This window comes from Onthophagus taurus, chromosome 7 (assembly GCF_036711975.1).
Source record: "Onthophagus taurus isolate NC chromosome 7, IU_Otau_3.0, whole genome shotgun sequence".
NCBI classification, from domain to species: Eukaryota; Metazoa; Arthropoda; class Insecta; order Coleoptera; family Scarabaeidae; genus Onthophagus; species Onthophagus taurus.
The window spans coordinates 5,289,914-5,303,525 of NC_091972.1; the positions used below are offsets into that span (position 1 = coordinate 5,289,914).

Consider the following 13,612-nt stretch of genomic DNA (forward strand, 5'->3'; position numbering starts at 1 on the left):
GTACATGGGAACAGCTTTGCAGTAAATACGAAATATTAAAAACTGATGTGATGGGTAAACCCGTTACATGAAAGAACTAGAAATTTAATCAAACTAAGCTCCGATGGAACACCATCACAATTTGATAGTGATTGTTTAGGTTAATTATTTTACAAATTTTATAATATACTGTGATGTTTTACTTGTGTATTTTTACACAAGTTATTAAATTATAAATTTGGGTTTCTTTAATTTTAAGAGACTCTTATTAAAAACTCAGGGTTTCGGGCAAGTTCAGGTTCAAAAGAATATTAATCAGTTTCGACAAAAAATTCATTTAATTAAACACAAAATCAAATTAACTCGTTTTATGAGTAACAAAAAAAGTGGTTTTCCTAAATCTACTTTAATAACAATGCTTATTTATGAGAGATAAATTTTTAAATAAAATAGATAACTGCGGTTATCGACTGAAATATCGATATTAGAGAGAACCCGTTTATTATTTGAGAGAGAGAGAGAGTAGGATAAAACCAAGGTTTATATATAAGTTAATATATAAACCTTGGGATAAAACTCGTTAGAACCGTTCTTTGAAAATAACAAATGGCCGATGTTTTAAATTGTCATCAAACTCGTTGAAGAAAATAGAATGAAATAAATGAACGTTATTCAAGAAAACTAATAAATCTTTACCCACAAGTAAGTATTGATCAAAATTATAGGAAACTCGTGTGAGTTGTTCTTTGAGTTTGATTCTTTGATTTTTCTTTTTGTAGGTTATGTTAAATAATAAAATAAAATTATCATCCGACTCACTGTGAAATATAAAGGATTGGAGTTCAATGTGGTATCTGGATTATGGATTGTCTCTTGTGTTCGGGGCACTAACTAATTTTCTGGATGGTCTACAGGATTCTTCTTACGGGAAATTGAACTGTTTGTTCTTCGGAAATAGGGTCTTGGATGATCTCGAAGAAGTATCGGTAGTTCTCGGAATAGGTTGTAGGATATTTCTCTTTTTATTTTAATCTTGTAAGTTGATTTGACTTTTAAAAAAATTATCTTAAATTTTTGAGGTTATCTCTTGAGATTCAAAATTTCTTCTATCTGACGACGTGGATTCGACGATGGTCCGACGACGACTCTTCCACTCCCTGTTCGAGATCTCCTTATATACCCCGGCACTCCAACTGTTTTTTCCTCGTCTCTGATTGGATCTTAGCTTCGCGCCCTTTTCAAAATTCAAAATTCTTGCTTCGAAACTAGCGTCATCTCTTGATTTTTCTCGGAATTAACCTTCAAAATCTCATTCTTTTTTCGTTGATTTTTCCCTTATTCCTTTATGAAACGTAATAAAACTTCGTATTCAACGTTGTCTTTTCTCGTTTTTAGACATACATTGGAGTACACGCCAAATTTCAACAATGAGTAAAGTTAGAAAAATTCAAATTTAAATCAAGGATTTCTTCCTCAAAATAACGTTAAAACCTCAAAAGATGGATGAAAAATGTGCTTTAGGAGCTGAACTATAATAATTCATACATTTGGAAGTAAACAAAACGGTTTAAGATAAGATTTTCACCAACAAAAAATCTCTCTGTCACAAATTCTAGGTTATGTTCTCTCGGTGAACTAAGAGAATGTTAAAATTATCACAATACATATGTGTTTAACTCTGTTTATGAGAAATGCATATTTAATCTTAACTGGTACTAAAATCGTACAAATTAAATATTTTTCGATATCTTTTAAAATGCTGATTGCACAATTTACACAATTGTTATTATTGTCAAAATCAGTTCAAATTTCAAAGAAAGACGTTAGCGTTACCAATCTACGACACAAATTACTTGATATGAGGAAAAAGTACTACCAACCGAGTCTTATTTAGCCGATAGTAATCCTCCCGACAAAAACAGATTGTACAACAGCGAATATTCTTATCCTCCGGATAAGTTTATTGGCCGGATAGTTATCAGACAGATTAAGGTCCATTACTACCATCTTTTAGTCAAATTTATCTTATAGATAAACCCATCTGCTAGCCTATCAGAGCGCGTAAAATAGCAGTAACCGTGGTAATAATCCCTTAGATAGCTTAACCAGAAGATGGTAGTAACGAGCCTTATCGGTATATTGTACAACCCCTTAATGTTGCACTAAATTAGACCAAATGTTAAAGATTATACTGCAGATAATTACACTAAAGTTGAACAAAGTTCGACATCGACAGTAGATAGAGCCAATAATTAAGATGGTAAGAACGACGTTGATTGAGACAAAGATTCATACCAAAACATAGGCAGTACTCATACTTAACACCTATACTAAACTATATCTGAGATGCTGTTGAAGACTAATAAGAGAGAGGATGATCTTAAAAAATACACTGCAAGAAGTTACAGTGATGTTGGTAGATTTTAGGGACGATGTTGAAATATATCATATCTTATATTTAGGAATCCAGAGTTAATCTTGAAATAGGTGAATGATGTTACAACGATATTAAGAGTAATTCGTGATGATGCTAAAAGAGACGATAAACAATGCTGTAAAGCACGAAGGATAACCAGAAGAGATGACCAGAGAGAACACTGATATAGAAGGATGTCAGTTCTGATATTGAGACAATAATGTTAATAAAACAAGGATTTGAAGTTGCGATTTGTGAAGGATACTTGATGTGAAGAACGATATTAATAGTAGTTAGGGGTAATTTAAAAGTATATATTTATTATACTTATAAGATAAATATTTTTTGAAATAATTTTGGATAATATTGATTAAAAAAAATTTTAAAGAAATAATGAATCTTGTTACATGATTCAATTTCAAAGAAAAACTCTTTACCTAACATAGTAAATAAAATGAATTGGTTAAATTAGGTTGTTATTGGATATTGAATCTTCTTGTAGAACCGTCGCGTCGTCTTGAATTCGCATTGAAAAAACATTTCGAAGCTCTTAAGTATTTCTGGTTGTGAGGGCGTGACCTCCATACCGAACATTAGCCGCGCCTGAAGGCAGTTTTCGTAACTAGTAGTACGACGCTAGGTAATCCGATTTAGCGAATACGTCCGGCCGTCACGTGCCTAACTCGATCAAACTCGCAGAGGGAAAACTAGAGAATAGCTGAGCTTTACCGCCCCCGCACAGAGGGTGCCTTAGCTAGCCATTTGTAGCTAGAAACTTTCGATAAACCGATCGCATCGTCTCCGTTAAATCTGTTTCGTCCATTTTGTTACCACCCCCCGCCCTTAACTTCGATCCATTTTTTGACTGTAATCCGAGGCTCGAGACCACCCTTAACCGTAAATCCTTTACGGTATTTTATGACATCCCGTTTTCTTCTAACGATTGCCTCCGGTCTCCGGAAGCCGTACCCGATAATTCGATTGTTCTCCGGCTACTTCTGCTTGTTTTCAATTTTACATCTTGTACTTCAATTATCGAGAGACGAAACTTGATTGTTCTTCGGGTACCCTCTTTCCACCTTCGATTCGACGTCGCTTTTTCAACCTCCTCACTCCTTCGGGGAAACAATCGTAACACTCACTTATCGTTGTCGATACGGCACTTCTTGGAATAGCATCGAACGATCTGTAGGGGTTGATTCTATCACCCTTCCCTTGGGATCCACTTGGACGTTAATGGACCGAATATCACTCTACGGCATCTCGTTCAGTTTTGTTACTAAGATGGAAAGATTTTTAATACGACTTTTAAAGTGAACTGGTTGATTCCTTTTAAATTTGAAATCCATTTTTGCATTCTTAGCCTTCTTTCTTGAATCTTATATGAAGTCCTACATATTTTAGGTTTGTCCATCTCCAATATCTTGTTTCACATAGTTCTCAACGATTCACAACTCATACCAAACGGTAGAATAGGTAGAACTTCTTCATACGGCTTGTTGGATTCAATGTTGAGCATTATACTATATCACCAATTTGTAACCTGATGATGACTTATAATTAGGTCGAAACCATTGTAGCATCGAAATAATAATAAAATAAATACTTTAATTGATTTTTTCGCCTCCCATACCTGAAAGTAAATCATATCAGCCCTAAAAAAATAACTGAAAGCTAGATTTTCGGCCCTTGGGATTCTAAACTCTGAACGTCCCTACTTTATAGTTTTTCATCACAATCTAGTTAGTCTTCATTGACATTTGCGGACATTTTTGACGTTTCTCATAATTTTTCATTAATCAAAACTGCGACAAAATTATAAAATTAGTTTTATTTTATATTTTTGCAATTTTGTTTGGTTTAATGGGAGTCAAAAAACAGTTGTGTGTCACACGTGCAGAAATGCATTAGCAGCCCTTATCTAATAGCCTCGGGCTGCTAATGCTTATTTTCTGCCCTTGAGACACAATATACTATTACACATATATTTTCATATTACAGTACCTTTTAAAATTCATAAAAGACTTTGTCCTAAAGATTCGTTACTGAAAGATTTACCTATAGGCTTTTTATCAATCTTCCTTTTGGATTTTTTTAAAGATCCAATCTCACATTTTTCTCCCCCAAAGTAAAGCCCCGACAGTGAAAGCATGAGGTAAGGAGGAAAACTGTCCCAACCTTCGAACGTCGTCCCTGCAATACGTTTACCAAAAGCAATCGCCCCTCGAGGTCGAGCTAACACGGTGGAATGAGTGGCGGCGCCTACCTTTTCGCCGGGGAGATCGATGTAGACGAATGAGATAAAAAGGGCAGGTTTGAGGGTGCTAAGAAGGAAACGTTCCTAACGACAAGGGGCAAAACAATTTATTTTCGGGCAAAGGTCGCCTTGCGTGTATCGATTACGTGCCGTTCCGCGAAAAGGGAAGTCCATCTTCTATTGAAAATCAGCGGTGTTGCTATGTGATCCATCGACAGGTACAACAGAGACTTTTATTCATTTTTTTTCACCCCTTTGTCTTTTGTTTTTCTGGTCGTCTATTGTTTCCCCCATTAAAAGGTGGATGGCGTGGCACTCCCAAGATTGTATCTTGTTACAGAATCGGTATTTTTGCTACCGGCGACGGCGCCGGTTTTTCCTGCAGCGACAATGAACGAAAATCAACAAGCGTAGAGTCCCGCCTCCGATATTAAACGTGGGGTAATATATGAATAGTGGGATCTCAGTTTGATTTATGAGGACCACCATCCGGTAAGAACAAACGTACACGCCCTCGAACGCCGACCCGCGGGGACGTATCCTCTCGGCTTGCGGGTTTCTGTTACGGAATTGAATAATTTATCATGCGCTGTATGGCTTTGGATGGGACGTGGTATATTTATTTGATAAATATTGGGCTGTACGTTACAACGCGTTCCGTGGAGTAGTGGAGGAAGGGGTTGGTATAAAGAACGGGGGATTTATTATGATAAAGGGCATATTTGACGTATCAATATCGAGAAGCCAAAAACATAACTTTATAAATTATAATCAATTCACAAAAAGGAATTCTTGTTTAAAGAATCTTAAAAAGTTTTGAAATGATTGATATAACAAAAAGCTTCTCTTAAGGAAAATAAGAAAAATGTGTAGAACTGATAAAAAATACATAGAAAAAATAAACAAAAACCAATCCGCTAATACAACATTGTAAATAATAACATTGCTCTTTATCACCAGGATTTCCGATTCGCGTACATTTTTGTACCTGCATCCACGGTCGTGGCTATGCCCCGAGGATTATCTCCTTTTATTTACACATGCGCTCAACATGTAAATTCTGATACAGAATGCGCTTTTGTTAAAGTTTTTGAATGCAGTAATAATACAAAATATATCACATTCATGTAATTCGATGTTATATCACTAGGTATAAAACACCCCCTTCCCCTTCTCTCGTCGTTTACTGCATTTGAACATCGTAAATTGGTGGTTCCATTAAAAGTTCTTCGAATGAATACTGGTAACGTTTTGTTCAAGCCCGCAACGCTCTCTTCTCTTTACACTTTAGATTGAATATCAGCGTCATCGCGTTGGTGAACTTTCAGGCATTAAGGGGACTGCTTCTGCGAGATATTGAATGATGCATCCGGCCTACTTCGCGTCATCATTGTAATGGAGGCGGCTATTGTCAGTTTGAAAAGGTACGGACTAAGATGAATCATATTTTTGTCAGCAAACTCCTCAAAGAACCTCACGCCATGAAAGGAAAGTTCCGCTCCTAGCCGGGCGCACTTACGTTGGTAGCAAGTTTTCGTATCAAAAATTCGTTTTGTTTTAACCCCTTTTCAACGCGCCGACATCACTCAACGTAATGAAAGGGCCCGTCTGTGTTCTCTAACCCCTCAACAAGAAATACGATGAAACGAAGTATTGAAGAATTTTTGTTGAAATTTTATTTTAAATTAACCCAACACTGTGATTATTAGATAAAATCTATGTGAAATTGGAAACCCGTCACGATTGATTATATAAACGTGAGGTATCGACTAGCTACTGCCAAACCGTTTCCAATCAGGTGAAACCGTGAAAATTTAATGCGCCATTGATTCCGCCAACGAAAATAAATCAGGTCGCACGAGTATCGAACAGGAAGCGAAAGACCAAGGACCAAATATCCATCTCTCTGACACCATTTACACCACATCAAACAAAACCAACTAATGTATCATCAACTTTTCTATTTGTCAAAGCTCATTGTTAAGCGTCGAGAACAGTGCACACCCACTATATTCAAACTCTGGTGTATTCGACGGGCCAGGATTTGCCTGAAGAGCAGAAAAGGGGGACGCGCAAGTTAATTAGTGCGTGCTCGCGCATTACTTCGCCGCCTCATCAATGCTCGACGTGGCGTTATTAGGGGCTTGTTAATGAGGGAGGCTTATGCCCCAACTCGGGTGACGCCCGAGCGAAGACTTTATCGTGACGGTAGCGGGATAGCGAGAACACGGACGAAGTCGTTGGCAGCAAGGGAACGTTGAGGGGAGGAGTGGGTTGGATGTGCACGGGGTCATTACCGTTCGCCCTCCTTAGCACCGTCGCGAAGATTAAGGACCAGTCTACGATGTACGGGATAAGCAAAGGAGACCGGAAGATTATTAATACTCGGTACTTCCTTAAATATTAAACGCAAGTGTGGAACGTTATGACCCATAAAAGAGATTATTTTGATGAGATATATGAAACTATAAGATTAGTAATTGTGGAATGACAAATTTTATAACAAACAATTTTTTCTGCCTCAAACGAGGCAGTTTAAAGTTGGGGATATACGGCAGTACCTAATCTAACAAGGTGTAGAATCGATATATAGTGAAAGCTGAAAATATAATGAGATGCTATTTCCTCAATTAATATAAGTCCTATCGGGAAATAGTGTCACTTATCGCGTGTAATTGAGATAAAATCATCAGGGTGTAAGATGTAGTCACACAGTAAGGAGCTCTTCTTAAGCAGCAAATCATTTATTAGAATCAAATAACAAAGATGCATGAATGGGTATCTGCGGAACTTGATTATTGATTTGACCAACTTCCAAATATAGGGTTAATCAATGCAGACTCCACTTGATTGCATAAATATGACTGCAGCAGTCCAAATTGATTAAAAAAATTTAGGGTGATAACGAATTACCTTTCGGTTTTAGTTAGGCTCTCATATTCGATAAATGAGATCATAAAATTCTGCACATTTAGCTTCAACATTGTAATTAGGTACGCAATTAGTGTCTTGAAAGTCTGGTGTAATAGACTTTAAAGAAAAAAGTGTAATCCCAAATGCAGAATGGTGATGATTTTCATACACAATTAAATTTAACTCCTTAAAGATTCCTAGAGCAAGTTGCAGAAAATCAGGTCAAATAGAAAATAGACTATCCAAACAATCAAAGAGTAATCTGAAAGCTTCACCATCACGATATCCAATTACGTACGACAATTAGCTTCTACAAAACACTTAGTATGGTATCTGCAGAACAACTACAGAAAGTAAGCTACAAGAAAAAAATAGAATGCCAGAGTACGAGTAAGAGAGTTAGTGTAGCTTTAATTGCAACTTCTAAGTGTTCAGTTTAACACAACTCAGAATCGCAAAATTATTGCAACCCCAAAATTATGATAAGACTTTATACTATTATGCATGCTAGTAAGATGAAACGACTACCAAATCTTAAAATAAATTTGACTAATATAATATTTCAATACGATTCTAAATAGCATGAAGAAGATACTAAACAATACCACTACACACATTTTCATAACCATGTAGGCATTACACAGGGTGTTTCATAATATATAAATTTTATAAAATAAATTTATCAAGAGGTAGTAAAAGTGGGCCTAAAACGTTAGAACATGTAACAAAAGCAAATGTTAACTTCATAATTACATAATTAAAAAAAAACAATTACAAATCATACACAGTTAAATTAAATGTTGAAATGTCCGCAGCAATTCTTCGATGCATTGACTGTCTAACACGCAGCGAAATTCCCGGAGTGTTCCGAATTATGTCGCAAGATACAACAATGCGCTCTCTTAATTGGTCAACATTTTCAACTGGAGTAGCGTAGACTTGGGTTCTCAGATGGCCCCAAAAGAAAAAATCTAAACAATTAAGTTCGGTAGATCGCGGTGGCCAAGTGTGCAGACCTCCTTGACCGATCCAACGGTCTGGGAATTCGTCGTCCAAGTATTAGCAAACAATCAATCTAAAGTGAGCCGGAGCTCCATCATGCATAAAGTACATGTTTTGTCTTACTTGAAGCGGTACATCTTCCAGCAGTTCCGGTAGTACTTCTTTTTACTTCTTCTACATTTACGGAAAATTGTTGCTGATGATGGCCTTCTGCAATTTCATGTGGATTTTCTTCTGCCCGTATGTGGTTATTGTGAAAATTGAAAATACCATCCTTGGAGGATGCTTCATCGGTAACCAGTACTTCGGCTCCAAACTCAGGATTTTGAGCTATTTTGTCTTGCATCCATGTACAAAAAGCCAATCTTGCCGGAAAATCTCCTAGCAATAAGGTTTGTACTCTTTGGATATAGTAGGGATACAAAAGTTGCCTTTTCAAAATTCTCCAAACCGTCCAGTGAGATAGATTTAAGTTGTCAGCAATTTTTCTGGTACTTGTGGTCGGATTTTCATCAATTTCGTTTTGGACAGCCTCTTCTACTTGAGGATTTGCAACTTCCATAGGCCGCCCATTATCAGCAGTATTCCTTTTAAAACTTCCATTTTCCCATAGTCGTTGGTGAATCCGTAGAACAAGTTATGGTGTGGTGTGGGCGATCAGGATGTCTTTCTTGATACAACCGCCTTGTTTCCGCCGAATTACAACACGCCATTCCGTAAAAATTTTCGCACATTTCAGCGTTTGTGTAATTCATTTTTAATTTTGTAATACAAATTTACTTTTTGCAGGTACAAACTAATTGTTATTTTGACAGGAGGTAGCTTTTGTTATAAAATTTAACACTTGCTTTTGTTACTTGTTCTAACGTTTACATAAATTTTATTTAATTATAAAATCAAATTTTTATTGCAAAAAATTGACCATGTTTTTCAACATAAAAATTGATTTTTCCAGAAAACGGTCAACTTTAGAGCTTATGACCTAGAATACCCTTTTTGTGTAGATAACATTTTTTTAATTAAATTTCAACACCCTGTATCTCGAAAATGGTGCATTTTAGCAAACTATTCAAATTTTAGCAGCTATCACATCCTGAAGTCCTGCGTATATATTATGAAACACCCTGTATAACAATCCATTAGCAGTGAAAGCGTTAATTCGTAATTTTTGTCACAAAACAGTTTGAAATGACCTCAATTCTATTTTTGTTGACGTCCAAAATCGAATTAAATCCCTTTTGTCACATCTATGTAAGCGGATTAGTGTATGTAAAAATTATTGAGGTCGACAGGAATAAAGCACGTTATTGACAACAACTAGATAAGTCAGATAAACAATTATGCTCAATTTGTATCCATTAAATTAACAAAAATCAAGTGTCTTATACTTTAACAGCTTAAAAGAGTTAACATTTAGAATGTACTATTCGAGTATAATTTACAATCCTCAATTTAGATTAAATTAAAAACAACAACGAAAACATTGCTTATTAAATTTTGAAGCTCTTTGAGTAAAATTAGAACACAGGAATAGATTGAATGAAATCAGCTTGTAATGAAACGACCTTTTGTCAAACAACGTGGCTAATAAAGGCTCTTTGAGTTACATTAGAACATAATAAAGCATCTACGACGTCAACACAAATCTATTTAACAATCAAATTTCCATTTGCAGTTTAAAATTAGAAGAATTAAGCTATGTTATTTAATATTATGTAAAATTAGAATAGAAGGAAGATCGGACGTCCTGAATAGTTAATAGAGATATCTATTTGACAGTAACGACTTGTTTCCGTACTAGTGAACTTGGTGGACTTCAACAAAGTTGTCGGAAGCTTAACCGACGAAACGTAACGTATTGTAATTATTACGTGAAGGCTAAGCAACTGAAATCCTCAACTATAAAATGTTAATGGACCAAAACTTTACGCTATTGTCCCGTGTGTATTCCATAGTCTGGCACTCGACTAACTATAAACCGATAATATTCAGTACGCAGATGGGTTTCTAACTGGAAAGTAAGTGCCAAGTTACAACGAGAACGTGTCTCGAATAACGATAATAAAACAGAACGTGAAACGTATACGTTTTATAGAAAAGTAGGATATCTTGTATTGCGAAAATGCAACGAAATAAATTATCGATTTTTAAAATTAAAAAATTTCATAACGATAAAATTGAACTGGAAGAAAAAATATATCACTCCATGAAACTTACGGAAGTGCACTTAAGGAAACATCTCCAATAAAAGAGTTGCGGTTGAGGACAAACGACATACACCCAAGTCGCAATTTCCGCTTATATTAAACTCATAAAATATGAAAGTTTTTCATCTTCTTGGGTCGACGTCTAAAGGAAATTACGTTCGAACTACGACGCCGGTTTCACTAGATCCCTACTCCCATCACCACCGTCTTTCGTTTAACTGAAAAAAGGTCGATAAGCCATTCAGTTTAGCAAAGGTAAATATACATATTATATGGGTGTGATGATGTATGACGTTCGACCGCGAATGCGATGATTAATGGGGTTTAAATCTAGCGCACAGAAGGTGAACGTTGACGACGCACCAACTGTTCTGGATATTAAACGTCCGATGTTTTTGACAGAAATCACGATGTACTGGACGCGATGCGACTCTCGGATTTATGCGAAAATCACCTCTACAATTAGATTTTATCAACCCAATTTCAAATTTTTTTATTACTTTTAATTTTTTTTTTAATTTATACCAAACATTCCAATCATTTAGGTTGGTCGTTTATTTACTTAGTTAAAAAGTTTTTTGCGTGAGGTAGAATTTTAAAAAGCATTCGTCTGCAAATCGATACTTTATAGCTTTAAATGGAGGCTGACGGATATAATAGTCAGGGAAAAAGCTAAACGATGTACCCCATTCAACGGTAGTGCCACAATATATTTCAATTGAAACCATTGCGTTGTGCCGGCAGCAAAAATTCAAATTTACTACTAATAGGCAAGCTTGAAATGAACGGTCGCTCGGTGTACACGAATGTGTTTGTAAAACTGTATGTACACTTACACATTATGGGTGTATCTCCATTATTCTGTGTTCATAATTAATACTACATTTTGTTACCAACCTCAACATCAAACCATCATAAAAAAATAAATATATTTTTATCTCAATCAGTGTCACTCATTTCCATTTTTTTTCTTCCTAACATTACATATCAAGTTCATTACCATATAAAACGAATCGAATTCAAGAGCTTTACCCTTCGATATTGGATAACCAAATAGTAGGACTTTATTTGAATAATCGTAACAAACGCTTTTTATAAAAGTATAAAGTTTCACTTTATCAAGAATTTGAAATATAGTTATTTTTGTTCCGTTCTCATTAACTACACTACAAAGTGGGAACTCCTGTCAAGCGCACAAAAACGAATTCAGCGTTAGTTTCTCTTTTAATAGGAGTTACAAACAGAGATACGCCGAAATAAACGATTTGCAATTAAAAGTTAACGAGGTCCCGGAAGTTTTCCTACCTTATCGCTGATGCGGAAGAGATAACACGCGAAACTCACCGTTGGCTGCACCGGGTAGAGGTAGAGGTGTTCGGGAAGCCACTCGAGATTCGTACAGCGTACGTACAGCTGTAACCGATGTTTTGATGAAAATTTAATTACTCGCCGAAATTAGTCAAGCGCGAGAAGCCAGCCTTTGAATAGCGGTACGTGATAAATGGAACTCCAACAACACAACGTTATTTTTGCAATGACCGATTCGCCATTATACCCCTTGTCCGGCAGGTATAATAAAATATCCCTGTGCGCTTCTATTGTGATTGCTATTGTTGCGATATAATGAACCAATATTGAACGACCATTGTTGGTTGCTAAATACAATCTACGGTAACTATCACTCAGAACTAAGTACTCCTGGAGTATACTCCAAAACTATTCAATGTATTCTAATTTATACTGAATCCCAAACGGTCAAGAGTAATGAAAAATATCTATTTAGTTTTTAGATCAATTAGAAATTTTCAATATTTCGACTCGTTTATTTTCCTGCTCTTTAGATGCATTAAATATGGATCATGGAAAGTGAGAAGGAGTACCAATCTTCTAAACGGTTGTATCTTTAGGGCTAGGTTAAGCTACATTCATGAAAAAATCTAGTATTTATTAAATCAAGTCAAAACTAAATAAATTAAAATGTCTTACATGTAATCTGCAGAAAGACGCTAATGGTATTTAGAACCGACGAAGACTTTAGAACACCCAGAACCCTTCTAGAATCCCGACTGTCTATGAACCAAGGATACATTTGAGGTTGCGAATTTAGTGCGGAACCTTAAACCTCAATCACGAGGGTATTGCCTAAAAGCTTCATAAATCCATTATATAAACAAGCAAAATCAACGCAAACTGACTTCTTCAAGTGCAATTACGCACTGATATAAATGTTTCGGCTATGGTTTGCAAATTTGTGGAATACGAAGAACAGCACCCAGATATTCACAACGAATGTGATCAAAAGCTCGGCAAGATCAGCTGTAAACAATATACTGCTCTGTATCATGCCGAGGACAATTTCTTTAAATGGAAACCTGAAAGAGACGAGTTTATGGTGATTGTTAATAAAATAATTAAGGACGAAATGAATGGAATTAAAAAACATAAACATTCACTTACACATTTCCTTAGAATTTTAGGGATTTCCAAGCACTTCGATTTATAAAGATTTTCAAAGAATATCTGAGATATTTGGGATTTTTTGTGACTATATCTGAATTTCCAAGATTGTCAGAGTATTTCAAAATGTTCTATTATATTCTCCATAGTTTTCAGCATATTCTGAGCTTTTTAAAGATTTCCAAAAAGTGATTAGGCGTTTTTGCAATTTTCTGGAGATTCATCCAACTTTCTAAGGATTCTCGAAATATAATCACAAAGGTTTCCTTCCATTCCAAAGTCTACTTCCATACGTTTCTTTCTGTAATTTGAAGACTTCTCGAGTTTGTGCGGGTTGTAAAAGATTTATTTGAGATGCAACCTCTCTTTCAAGGCCTCTCG

General features: G+C 35.7%; 1 protein-coding gene and 1 long non-coding RNA gene across 9 annotated transcripts in view; one reads left to right on the plus strand and one right to left on the minus strand.

The window, feature by feature from the left end:
- LOC111429185 (Down syndrome cell adhesion molecule 4) overlaps positions 1–13,612 on the minus strand; it is a 117,081-nt gene that overhangs the window by 102,116 nt on the left and 1,353 nt on the right. The gene's annotated exons all lie outside the window — the stretch shown is intronic.
- On the plus strand, positions 407–11,717 carry LOC111422798 (uncharacterized). 2 transcript variants are annotated; one of them, XR_011640947.1, is made up of 3 exons: positions 407–681; positions 759–7,645; positions 7,682–11,717. It is a non-coding gene; the product is annotated as an uncharacterized lncRNA (long non-coding RNA). The 2 variants fall into 2 exon arrangements; XR_011640946.1 differs by having other exon boundaries at positions 759–11,717.